Source organism: Petromyzon marinus, chromosome 16 (genome assembly GCF_048934315.1).
Source record: "Petromyzon marinus isolate PM22_M1 ecotype Great Lakes invasive population chromosome 16, UKy_Petmar_22M1.pri1.0, whole genome shotgun sequence".
Classification (NCBI taxonomy): domain Eukaryota; kingdom Metazoa; phylum Chordata; class Hyperoartia; order Petromyzontiformes; family Petromyzontidae; genus Petromyzon; species Petromyzon marinus.
Window position 1 is genome coordinate 15,886,839 of NC_133682.1, and position 13,201 is coordinate 15,900,039.

At 46.8% G+C, this 13,201-nt stretch overlaps 1 long non-coding RNA gene across 1 annotated transcript; it reads right to left on the bottom strand.

Annotated features, from left to right (window-relative positions):
• Window positions 1-2,074: 2,074 nt before the first annotated feature.
• LOC142924757 (uncharacterized) lies at window positions 2,075-12,935 on the bottom strand. The gene is made up of 3 exons (XR_012941842.1): window positions 12,417-12,935; window positions 10,806-10,884; window positions 2,075-2,176 (listed from the first exon to the last, which is right to left on the bottom strand). It is a non-coding gene; the product is annotated as an uncharacterized LOC142924757 (long non-coding RNA).
• Window positions 12,936-13,201: the final 266 nt, after the last annotated feature.

Sequence of the window (13,201 nt, forward strand, 5' to 3'; positions counted from 1 at the left end):
GTGGTTTGAGTGAGATGGTGGTTTGAGTGAGATGGTGGTTTGAGTGAGTTTGGTGGTTTGAGTGAGATGGTGGTTTGAGTGAGTTTGGTGGTTTGAGTGAGTTGGTGGTTTGAGTGAGATGGTGGTGGTTTGAGTGAGATGGTGGTGGTTTGAGTGAGATGGTGGTGGTTTGAGTGAGTTGGTGGTTTGAGTGAGTTGGTGGTTTGAGTGAGATGGTGGTTTAGTGAGATGGTGGTTTGAGTGAGATGGTGGTGGTTTGAGTGAGATGGTGGTTTTAGTGAGATGGTGGTTTGAGTGAGATGGTGGTTTGAGTGAGTTGGTGGTTTGAATGAGATGGTGGTGGTTTGAGTGAGTTGGTGGTTTGAGTGAGATGGTGGTTTGAGTGAGTTGGTGGTTTGAGTGAGATGGTGGTTTGAGTGAGATGGTGGTTTGAGTTAGTTGGTGGTTTGAGTGAGATGGTGGTTTGAGTGAGTTGGTGGTTTGAGTGAGTTGGTGGTTTGAGTGAGATGGTGGTGGTTTGAGTGAGTTGTTGGTTTGAATGAGTTGGTGGTTTGAGTGAGATGGTGGTGGTTTGAGTGAGATGGTGGTTTGAGTGAGTTGGTAGTTTGAGTGAGTTGGTGGTTTGAGTGAGATGGTGGTTTGAGTGAGATGGTGGTTTGAGTGAGTTGGTGGTTTGAGTGAGATGGTGGTTTTAGTGAGTTGATGGTTTGAGTGAGATGGTGGTTTGAGTGAGTTGGTGGTTTGAGTGAGATGGTGGTTGAGTGAGATGGTGGTTTGAGTGAGTTGGTGGTTTGAGTGAGATGGTGGTTCGAGTGAGTTGATGGTTCAAGTGAGATGGTGGTTTGAGTGAGATGGTGGTTTGAGTGAGATGGTGGTTGAGTGAGTTGGTGGTTTAAGTGAGTTGGTGGTTTGAGTGAGATGCTGGTTTGAGTGAGTTGGTGGTTGAGTGAGTTGGTGGTTTGAGTGAGATAGTGGTTTGAGTGAGTTGGTGGTTTGAGTGAGTTGGTGGTTTGAGTGAGATGGTGGTTTGAGTGAGTTGGTGGTTTGAGTGAGTTGATGGTTTGAGTGAGTTGGTGGTTTGAGTGAGTTGGTGGTTTGAGTGAGATGGTGGTTTGAGTGAGTTGGTGGTTTGAGTGAGATGGTGGTTTGAGTGAGTTGATGGTTTGAGTGAGTTGGTGGTTTGAGTGAGTTGGTGGTTTGAGTGAGTTGGTGGTTTGAGTGAGTTGGTGGTTTGAGTGAGATGGTGGTTTGAGTGAGTTGGTGGTTGAGTGAGTTGGTGGTTTGAGTGAGATGGTGGTTTGAGTGAGATGGTGGTTTGAGTGAGTTGATGGTTTGAGTGAGTTGGTGGTTTGAGTGAGATGGTGGTTTGAGTGAGTTGGTGGTTGAGTGAGTTGGTGGTTTGAGTGAGATGGTGGTTTGAGTGAGATGGTGGTTTGAGTGAGTTGGTGGTTTGAGTGAGATGGTGGTTTGAGTGAGTTGGTGGTTTGAGTGAGATGGTGGTTTGAGTGAGATGGTGGTTTGAGTGAGTTGATGGTTTGAGTGAGTTGGTGGTTTGAGTGAGTTGGTGGTTTGAGTGAGTTGATGGTTGAGTGAGTTGGTTTCAGTGAGTTGATGGTTGAGTGAGATGGTGGTTTGAGTGAGTTGGTGGTTTGAGTTGGTGGTTTGAGTGAGATGGTGGGTTGAGTGAGTTGATGGTTGAGTGAGTTGGTGGTTTGAGTGAGTTGGTGGTTGAGTGCATGAACGGGTGAGTTTGTGAGCATAAGATGTCCTAAACTATTCATACATACTTACGCTTATACACCTCACCTGGCTGTTTGTACTGGTTGGCAAGGTAAAAATTGTAAATTTAAGAAAATTGCGCCACTGTTTCAAATGCTGCGATGGGAAAACGAACCAGTAACTTCTGGATTGCAAGTTCAGAGTGCAAACCGCCCGTTACTTCAGGGTAGCGTTTCTCATAACCGCCACTGATTTTTTTTATTGTTCACCTCTGCTTGCGAGCACACTGTACACTTAACTACCTCTGCAGATGTAAAACCCAGAGTGTGTGCCCACTCATGCACCTCTTACCTCTTGTTGACACCGCATGCATGATGCACGAGTACTGTCTGGGTTTTTTAGGCCGGGGAGAAGGGGAGCCCCATGGGGTGGACTCCGGAGGGTTGTAGCCTGGAATCTGTGACAGCGGACACACAAGATGGCACAAGCGTACAACAAAGATGAAGATCACCCAAATAAGCCTTAACAGACTGTGCTGCTGTTAGGCGGCATGGCCCACGAGGAGGTGGGTGGCCAGCACCACGCACATGCAGCCACCTCTGTCTCCCCAGTGCTCATGTCTACACACTGCACCAGGTACTCATTTAAGACAGAGTTTACCTAGGATAGGCACAACACCGGTTCAGATAAGGCAGACTGTCTGCCTCAGCAGCTGTCTCCCTCTCTTTTTTTCTTCCTGATGACGATGGCTTGTGTTGCGATCGAAACGTCGTAGTTTTTTGCTATTTTTGGTTATTTCATTTGAACCTATCTACGTGATGTTACCGAAAGACCCAAAGAATATGTCTTCCTGCAGTCACAAAAGCTTTAAGTCAAGATTTATTATTACATTTGTTTACTGTGCAAAAACTCTAGACTTCTTCATGAGGGTCCTGCAAAGTTTTTGCCGTCACTGTGTAGTCCCAATTGAGTAATTTGCAGGTGATTTTTCAGTATTGGGGTGTTTTGCCCAATGCCAGACTCGTTGTATTGGGTATTTTTTTTTACTATGGGAGGAAACTCGAGAACGCGGAGGAGACCCAGAAGAGGGGGAGAACATACAATCTTCACACACTCACACATTCACGCTAACTCACTCGCTCACACACTCACTCAAACACTCCATTGCACTTACACACTCTGACGAACAGGGGGAGAGAAGATGACAACTCCACGCCGAAACGCGCCCGAGTCGGGAATCAAACCCAGCTTTCTTGCTGCAAGGCGCAAAGGTTACTTACCAATGTGCCACCATGCCGCCCATGGCGATTCGTAAACTACATCAATACCAGTTTCCATGGACTGGGGGCAGCTGCCCCTGTGCAGCCACAGCCTTGCAAGCGGGCTTTACCCTGCTAAGTGGGTTTGTAATGTTATTAGGCAGCTTCCCCGATGGAATAATTTGCGAGTAAATTTCTCAAATTTGGATAATTACACCACACAACACTTGGCCGACTCTCTTTTTCGAATCATGTACGTGTTCGCTCTAACAGTGTCTACTGCGAAGTAGACCGCGGTATTAACCAGAGCGGCCACCGACTTGATTTCAGTGTTAAATATTATAGACGATACATTATACACCTCATATAACTTAAAAAATGACAATACTGCACGTATATACATCACTCCATTCAGAGTCTTTGAGATTGGATTGGTAAGCACGGTACAGTAAATACCGTTACATTTTACAGTAGGATATTTTTTCGTGTATTTGTATGTTTATTCATACCAATTTCACATATTAAACTAATTTAAAACACAAAAAAAGCATTCACAACTTTAAAAAACATAATGCTATGCAAGAATGTGCAAAAAATTAGCTATTTAAAATTATGTAGTGAATATCCGGCGTTGTTAAAAAATTCGGCGTCCCCTTCCCCCCCCCCCCTCCCGAAGCCGCCGAATAATCAATGATCTACTATAGATACTCTATAGTTAGGGCATTTCTGAGTCGTCCGGGCTTCCTTGTGCGCCACAGGCTGGGATGCGTCGTCGTCGGAGAGAGAAGCGATCGTGAGCGACTCTACTCCATCCGGGACCGGTACTACATCCGCACCATAGTGGTATCCGCGATGTCAATACACCGCACGCCGTGCCTCTCTAGGCCCGGCACTACACAGTGACATCCCGTGATGTCATTACACATTTAACCCTTCAGGGTAGTGGAGGGCTAGATGACGCCAATTTGGCCAGATGAATATGTGGCCTCACGCAAAAAACGTATGACGAATCCCGAAGCATCGCCCTGAACTGAATTTATTGAACGTATTGTTGTTGTGCTTGTGGCCATGCGGGCATGTCCGTTAGGTGCCTCTGTCTGTAAAGTGGATGTCTCCAGAAAGCATGTTCCATGGGCTCTACAAGGTGCAGAGCGACGTGTGGTCATACGGCGTGCTACTGTGAGAAATCTTATATTTTGCTGAGACAAACTTTCACTTGCCACAAACATTTGGGGCCCTGAGTACAGAACATACTCACAGCAGACAACAATTATAGTATTAGCTTACACTATAATTTTTAATTGCATAAAGCTGTTGCGTGCTTGGGCTCCAGATGCCGAAATTAGCTTTTAAAAAACGGCTACCAGTCTCATCAGATCTCAGAAGCTAAGCTTGCAGCGCCCAGCCCTGATGGTAACCCGGGGATACAAATTCATGTGGAGAAACAAATGTTCGCTTGTGACGACCAAGAATACGCCTGTCCTCCCAAGGACAGGCCTCACTGATTCCGAAGACTTTATTTTCAGGAGGGTCCTGCCGAGTTTTTTGCAGTAGGGAGGCGATGTTGTGCTGTGCAGTGCCGGAGAGTAAGCTCATGTAGCCGGTCCACTCTGTCCTCTCTCCTCCCGTCGGGACAGGACGGTCGCAATAGCGATCAGAAACACCCTGTACGTCACAACACAATTCAATTTCTCAATCCGGAGGTCAACTCAAATCTGTATTGTGGGCGTTCCCTTGTACTCTACTGTGTATGTGGGGCTCTGGGTCCAATCCCCTGATCACCATTGCATTCACTTAAATAAACAATTATCCTGGCTACCCATAGAAAATAAGAGTGCACAATTATACGTGTGATTCATCACAGGCGAGCTCACACTAGCTACACTTACAGCTTAGGGCCTCGCATTAAGAGAGGGGGGGGGGGGGCTCTAAATACGAAAGAAGAAATGGACACGAGGTTTCAAGTTTTAACATAATTGTTTAAAAAATAAAGATCGGTTAGAAAAAAGACTCTCCAAAGCAGTTATTTTCATTCTGCTGACAAAAATATACAGCCATTCATAGAAGGGGCCTCTTAAGCTTAACAATGGCATAGGGCCGCAGCAATGGCATCATCTGGCTCTGCTGCCGAGTGTCATCCCAATGAAGTAATTTGCAGGTAACTTTAGCATTGGGATGCTTGGCCAATACCCAGTTACATTGTGATTGTGTGTTTTCAAGCTATGTCAGCAAACTGGATAACCCATACAGAACAAAGGGGAGAACGTAGAAAACTCCACAAAGTGCCAGTCGGATAATTAACCAAGGCCCTTCTTGTTGCGAGGGTCAAAGATCACCGCTGCACCATCCTGCCACCTGAAACGATAATAGTTCGCTTATAATTATAATTTTATTTTTATTTTAGTGTGCACATTTACACGCGATAATCACTTCTCATCTCAAGCATTTGAAAAGGGCACCCTCAGTGGCAACTGTTCTCTGTGTGACACACGGTTATTCAGCACCTAACCTGCAAGCAGGTCAAGTGCTGTTTGCTGCGAGCAATCCCAATTGAGTGTTTCGCAGTGAAGTTTTTTTTTACATGCCAATTTTCGCTTGTGATGCTGACACACGATGGCCATACATTATTTTAAATAATGTCTTGGGATCGTTTTACTTTTTTACGTTGAATTGTATTGAGTAAATCACGAGCCTGTTACAGTGCGCCACGGGACTGCACGTCATTCGAGTGGTGCATTCACAATGCAACCGGACCATTTATTAGTAGGGGCTGACGCGAAGGGGGGAGTGAGGCCCGTGCCACCCCATAGACTGGGGGGGGGAGAGGGGGGCATTGTGACAGGCGTAGAGTTGTAGTTGTAATCTGCTCCACGTTTGTCTTGATAAAGGAGACCTGTGCAACCTGCTCGGTGTGTGATGTGCGTGCTCCTCGGTGTGACGTGTGTGTCGCTCGGTGTGTGATGTGTGTGGGTGTAGGAAAGGCCCCTTATCCTGGCGCATGGCAGTCGATGACAAGTTCTACCGCTTGATCTGCGATGACTACAGCATGCAGCCACCACCCGGCTGTCCACCGCAAGTGTAAGCCGCCCCGCCATACCTCCCACACCAGGTTTTATCCACTGCTGGACTGATGTTTTCTATTGTCGATGCAGGTGGCTGACGGAGGAGAGTGCGAAGTGTTTGTTCTGGGAGATTCTTTGGTTTTAATTGTAGTGATTCAATTAATTGATTGAACAATTGCTTAAGGGTGAATTATGTGATATGTGTTATTGGCAGTGAGTTGTGCAGGCTGGTTAAGTGTCGTTGACACGGCCATTATGAACCCTCTTAGTCTGGAATGTCCTCCTTGCAGCTGTACGTGCTGTTGCGACCCACAGACTCCTCACATAGAGACCCACAGACTGCTACTCTCTCTACGAGAAAAAACATGACCAGGGTTTCTGTGCTACGTATGGAGATGCAGTGGCATTTAGACGCCGCTGTGTGAATCCATACTGTAGGAATTTTATGCCTTCATGACCCTCTCCCTACTCACCCCCCCTCACCCCCCTCGCCACCTGACCCCCTTCATCCCCCTCCGTGACGTCATTAACATCATCGGCACTCATTCAACCATTCTGAGAACAAACGCGCACTGGAAGAGGTGAAAGCGCAGTCCGAGCTTGTGCGCGATTCGCCTTCCTCGCACCCTCACCGCACCCTCCCCTCGCCCCACAGCCGCAAGGTGATGCACCGCTGCTGGAGCTACGCGCCGTTAGAGCGCCCCACGTTTGAGGCGATCCTCGCAGAGCTGAGACCGGCCTCCAACGATGACAAGATCGACAAAGGCGAAGAGGTCGGCTGGGAGCCGTCGTCCGTTCCGTCCGAGTACAGCTCCCTCACTTGCTAGGATCGCCCTCGTTACCCTGTCCACTCTAGGGGTGAATAGTTTATTTTATTATTTCAAAGATTACCGTGCTACATTTGTTTATTCAGGGAAGTCTCACTCTTTTGCAGGAGGGTCCTGTCCAGCTTTCACAGAAGGGGGCGATGTTGCCACGGTGTGTAATCCCTGTTTAAGTTATTTGCAAGTAAAATCTCACTGTTAGAATTGGTTGTTCTTTTTTGAAAGCTGAGAACCCTGAGAAAACGCGTGCACAACAGGGGAAGAACATGCAAAGTCCACAAACTCTCACTTACACGCCAAGACTAAGATCCCCCCATGTAACAGACTGTTGGGTAAGTGCCGTTATGAGCACTTATGTAGGCCAGCACAGCATATGGGGTTTGTCTCTGCCAGTGCTGATGTTTTCACAATGCACCAAGTACTCATTTGAGGCCGAGGGTAGGTCCAGGAATGGTTCAGATAATTGCCACTGGTGTTGGCCGTGAGCAGGAATAATGCCAGGATTTATGGCTCCATAGTACAGCTCGCTAACCCGCTGCACTAACGCTCCCCGTAAACATCAATAACATAAACAAACAACAGCTCGTACAAATACAAGAACAAATACAAGAACCCCCCCCCCCCCCCATAAGGTACATCGTGTTGTTTTGATTTCACGACTCGGCGCGACTCGCGAATACTCAAAGCGAGATGCTCGTGGTTAGTAAACAGGTGTCCAGTAGCCAATCCGTGTTTACTAAAATCTCGTGGTTGGTAAATTCGCGGTTGGCAATGGATTCCTGTACATGTATGCCTCTATTTACGAAAGGGATGCGTTCTTCTAAAAACGCACGCAAAACAAAATATCGTAAATCGGAATGGCCTTTCCCATTAATTGAATACGAAAAACTTGCCATGTGTTTCAGACAGTCATTTCTGCTATACTCCTAAACCCAAAATATACACCAATATTTCACAATACAAAAAATAATAAAGAACAAATATTATAACAGTTGAATAATAATCAATTTAAGACAAAAATAATTAACATCTTCAAGGAACTCACCAAAAGATCTGCATGTTGGAATGACTGGAGAGGTGACGAGGCATTACTTTTGCACTATGGGGATACCGTGACACTGTCGTGGATGGATGACAGCTTCTTGCTTGATGATCTCATGGCGCGTGCCATGTGATATATTGTTTCCGCTGAAATTCTATTTCGTAAGTCGAAAAGTATCCTTAATTTGTCAATTTCGTTTTCACTAAACTTCGTGAATGGAACATTCGTAAATCAAAACACAAAGATATCCTGTACAACCAATATAGACTGTTGGGCCAAGTGCTGTCGTCAAGCACCTAATACAGAAAATAAAAAACACGTGCATTCATGCACAACCACGTACAAATACACGTGACGATTATAAGCACATGCTTTCAACAGAAATTACAAATGTTATATATTGTGCTTCAATGATTACATTTTATATTAGTGTGTCTTAATATTACACAGTAAATATCTTCAAGGACCACTCATACAGTCCCATCATCACCACCATCATCACTAAATGTATCATTATCATCATCCCAACCATCTGTATAATCAATCACCATCTGTATCATCACCACCAAAGCAAAGACTCCCCGTATAGCCCGGATAGACTGTTGGGGCAAGTGCTGTTAGCGAGTACCTGTGAAGGCCAGCATGGCACACGAGGGGTGGGTGGCCAACACCACGCCCGGCCGCCTTTGTCTCCCCAGTAGTGATGTTCACACCACACCAGGTACTCATTTGAGGCTGAGTCGACCTAGGGGAGGCCCATGACCGGTTCAGAGAGTCGTTACCTGCGTTGGGCATGAGCGATAATTTAACTCAGGTTGCCGGGTTCGTAGCGCAGCGTGCTAAACGATACACTACCGCTACCCACCACCTGTATCACCATCATCTTCCAGAGTTAATACATTTCATGTCAATAGCTGGAAATGCTTGTATTTGTAATAACAAAAAATGCATAAGTAGTTATCACTCACTCACCCACACTCAAACGGTCAGAAAGGACTGAAAAATGAAATATCTTCAGAACCCTACATCCTGAAACTAAATTAATTATTTCAATTTTACCAAGTAAGGCCCACTGAGCTATATCGCACACTCAGGAGTCCTGATTCCACTTCTGGGAGTCTCAAGTCCAACCCCATGGAATTGTATATGTTTAAACGTGCGTGCACGTGTGTTTGTGTGCACGTACGTGTGCATGCGTGCCTTCATATGCGCATGCGTGTATGCACGTGCGTGTGTATGCACGTGCGTGTGTAAAATAACATTAGCCATTACATTTGGGATATGTTAGGTTTAGGGTTAAGAGCTTTGCGCACGTAAACAGGTGGGTGTGTTAACTCACCAGTGTGTAGCTCACCTCACCGGTGAGCTGGTGTGTACGCTATCTAATCTGTAAGCTTACGGACTGTGTGTGTGCACACTAGTGTGTAAGCTCACTGATGTGTAAACCTGCTGGTGTCTGCTCTTTGGTGTGTGGCCTCACTAATGTGCAGCACATTTTGTGGAAGCTCACTAGTGTGCTTGCACACGAGTGTGCCGGTGAGTGTGAGTGTGTGCGGTGTGTGTAAGTGAGTGTGTGTGAGTGTGCGGTTGGTGTGTGGAAATGTGTGTGAGTGTGTGTGAGTGAATGAGTGCGGTGTGAGTGTGTGTGAGTGTGTGAATGCGGTGTGAGTGCGGTGTGTGTGAATGTGCAGTCAGAGTGCCGGTAAGTGAGTGCGTGGTGAGTGTGAGGTGTGAGTGTGCAGTGAGTGCCAGTGTGCGAGTGTGCCGGTAAGTGAGTGCGCGGTGAATGTGGTAAGTGTGTGAGTGTGCCGGTGAGTGTGTGGCGAGTGTGTGGCTTGACGTGTATCCGTATAAGTTTTACTCAGCCACCCCCTTACTTGCCCACACGTAGATCCGTCCTGCCCACCAGACAGCTACATGCGATTCAAATGTCCACGTACACATGACATCACATTGCGATGCGCATGTGTGACACACATGTGCCACGTGTTGCACACACTACGCACGTCCCATGCACAAAGGGCATGCCTTACAAGTGATGACCACGCGATGCAGGTGCTTGCCTTGTAGATGTCACGTACCCGTGACGCATGTGGCCCGTGCGCGTGACGCGCGTGCTCCGCGCTGCCGTGTGCTTTGACCAGGGCCGTCCATAGGGGGTGCGTGGGGCCCCCCCGATGCCTTCAAACTAAACCGGAAGCATTACATGTGACACTAATGTCTACACGTGGGGCCTCCCCCAAAGCGCGGGACCCGGGATGGTCGGCCCAATTTTCCGGACACTCGGGGACGGCTCTTGATTTGGCATACGCGACGCGCACGTTGTGTGCGCTGTGCGTGGGGTGACTGGCCCGATGTGCGTGCCAGACAGGGCAAGGGGGACTGCCATTGATTGTGTCGAGACCTTTTGCATGGGTGACGAGATGAACGCCCAAATTCAACGCAGGCCGCCACACAAGGGCTGCACATTTCAATGTTGAGCAGGTCCCTGTGTGTCCGTGCGTGTGGGTCCCTGTGTGTTGTTGCTGTGTGCGTTATGTGAGGGTAGCAGTGGCGCAGTGGATAGTAAGCTACGCTTCGAACCCCGCAAACATCCGAGTTGGAGTCCCGCTCATGGCCAACACCAATAACGATTATTTATCTGAACTGGTCCTGGGTCGACTCAACCTCAAATGAATACCTGGAGCGGTGTGTGTATACGTCACCACTTGGGAGACAAAGGCGGCCGGGTGTGGTGTTGGCCACCTACCCCCTGGTATACCATGCCGACCTTCATTGGTGCTTGCGAACAGCACTTGCCACAACAGTCTGTTAAGGCTATATGGGGGATCTTCGTCTCTGTAGTGGGAAACTCGTAGGTGTGTGCATGTGTGGAGGGAAACCTGTACTGCTGTCGTACGTTGTGACCGGGCGAGGCCAATTTCCGTCCTCACGGTCGGCCACGGCGTCCTGGTCTTCGTACTGCTGCTTGTTTTTGGCTGTAATGACACCCAACATGGACAACCCCATCACCTGCGTTCAAACAAGTGTTGCACAGTACGTACACACGCGCAATAAAGCAACCACAAAGCACATACACTTTTAAATATAAAACCACTGGGGGTCCAGTACTGTAGTCACCAATCCGTGTGTATTATTTATTTATTTGTTGGTCATTCTGATGGCAGCACAAACAGAAGCTGCATCCATAACTTCTCAATCCCCACAGTCCCAGGCCAAGGTCCATTCGTGGAATTAATACAAATATTTACTTATTAGAGGGTGTTTTTGTTTGTTTGGGTTAGATCGCGTAAATCTTAGTCAAGTTTGTCACGTAAACAAAACATGCCAATTAGTGACTATTTCAGCACATCGGTGTGTTGGAGAGTAAACCCAAAACATTTACAAATCAAGTACCGTGACGTTTCGCCTGTAACTACAACAACAACCCGCCTCGTCAGGTGACAGCCAGAGTTGTGGTGAAATCCTTCCCCTGTTTCGGTCTTTAATAGACGTAGACGGGGGATAAATGTGACGTCGTCGCTTGTAAGCAGATCCGATATGAAGACGGGGGGGGTAATGTATTGATGTAAATTACAATGGATATCTGTTATTGATTGGGTTATTCGCAGTTAATCAACATACATAATTGTTACTCCTGCTATTATGGATTGACTCAAGCAGCTAGCGAAGGATGTTAGGTTTAGTAATATATGTTATATATGTCGCTATTGTTAACTTTCAATCACATTTCTTATGATCACTGTTGCATTGTTTTTATAGCATTATTTTAATAACTTCTAGAAAGGTTTAGTTTAGCCTGATTTTTTGATGTAGTATAGAGTTAGACTTAAAATGTTAATCTAAATTGTATTGATTGTTGTTATCTAACATCAAAATGGGATTTTTTGCACACTTTAGTACGCAGCATAAACAAATGGTGCTTTTTCTGGAAGATTTTATTGTTTTTGTAGGGGATGTCTCAATTTGTGTACAGTAAATTATCAATGCATCTTGTAATTGTATTGTTTGTCGCGGTTGCACCCGAATCAAGAGCCGAATGGCTCACAGGGTTATTCCAAATAAATGAAACTGAAACTGAGCAGTCCATGCGGTCCGCACCACGCCCGGCCACCTTCGTCTTGCCAGTGTTGACGTTTACACACTCGACTCGGTTAAGGCTGAGTCGACCTTGAGGGAGGCCCGAGACAGGTTCAGATATTCGCCGCTACTGCTTTTGGCCGTGAGCGTGAATGAACTTTGCTGGCTGAGCACAACGTAGCAAGTTGCCACGAGGTTCTACAGCAAAGTGGCAGAGCCCCCCCCCCCTCCCTCTACACCGCTCCCATCCCCCGCGCGGCCCTCACGGCCCCTCCACCTCACCGCGTGCCGAACCCGCGCACGTGCAACTCACACACACACACAGGGTCTACTACTGGCCCGTACGTGTTTACAGTATGTTAGACTTCTTTCACACCGTACATAGTGGACACTGTGTGTGTGTGTGCTGCGAGCTGAGTGGTGGAGGTACCTGGCAACAGATGAACCGAGCCCGCTCGGCCTCTTCATCCATGGCGACCAGGGTACAATCGTTACTATATTCTTGGTTCTTTCAGGTAAAGTCACGTAGATAGAAAATAATAACAATAAAATACAAATAAATTAAAATAAAAGCAAAAAACCCACGACGTTTCGATCGCAACACGTGATGAAGACCGCTTGTGTTGCCATCGAAACCTCGTGGGTTTTTTGCCTTCACTTAAAATGTTATTTTCTATCTACGTGACTTTACCGAAAGAACCAAAAATTATGAATTCCTGCAAGTTACGAAAGTTTAAAGTAAAAATTTGACAGTCGTGTAACTAATCAGGCCTGGAGGATACAGTGGACCACGTGGTTTCCGGGGTTTGTTACCTTAACAACAAGTGACGTCACTTCCTTAGCAACGGTCGATCATTACAGACGGAGGTGGACGCGCGCTCTGTGTTCTTAAAGATCGCATTCGGGAGCACACTTCGACAACGTCGTCAGTGAACATCGATAACGCGGTTAAATTACTTGGTAAACCTCATTGACAAACATCCGTGAGGTTGAACACTTCATTAACACAGTTAACGAAATCTATTGACTAAACGTGACCATCCGTGACTTCTCGTTCTGCCTTCAAGGCGATATCTTCCGTGAGTACATCCACACGCGCGCTGTATCAGGATAACATTAATCTGAGAGAACATCTATATGTGAATGTGTGTTCGAAATGTTTAATATACTTGCCGACATGCAACAAACTTGAAATTTGGCATGTGGGTAGCTTCC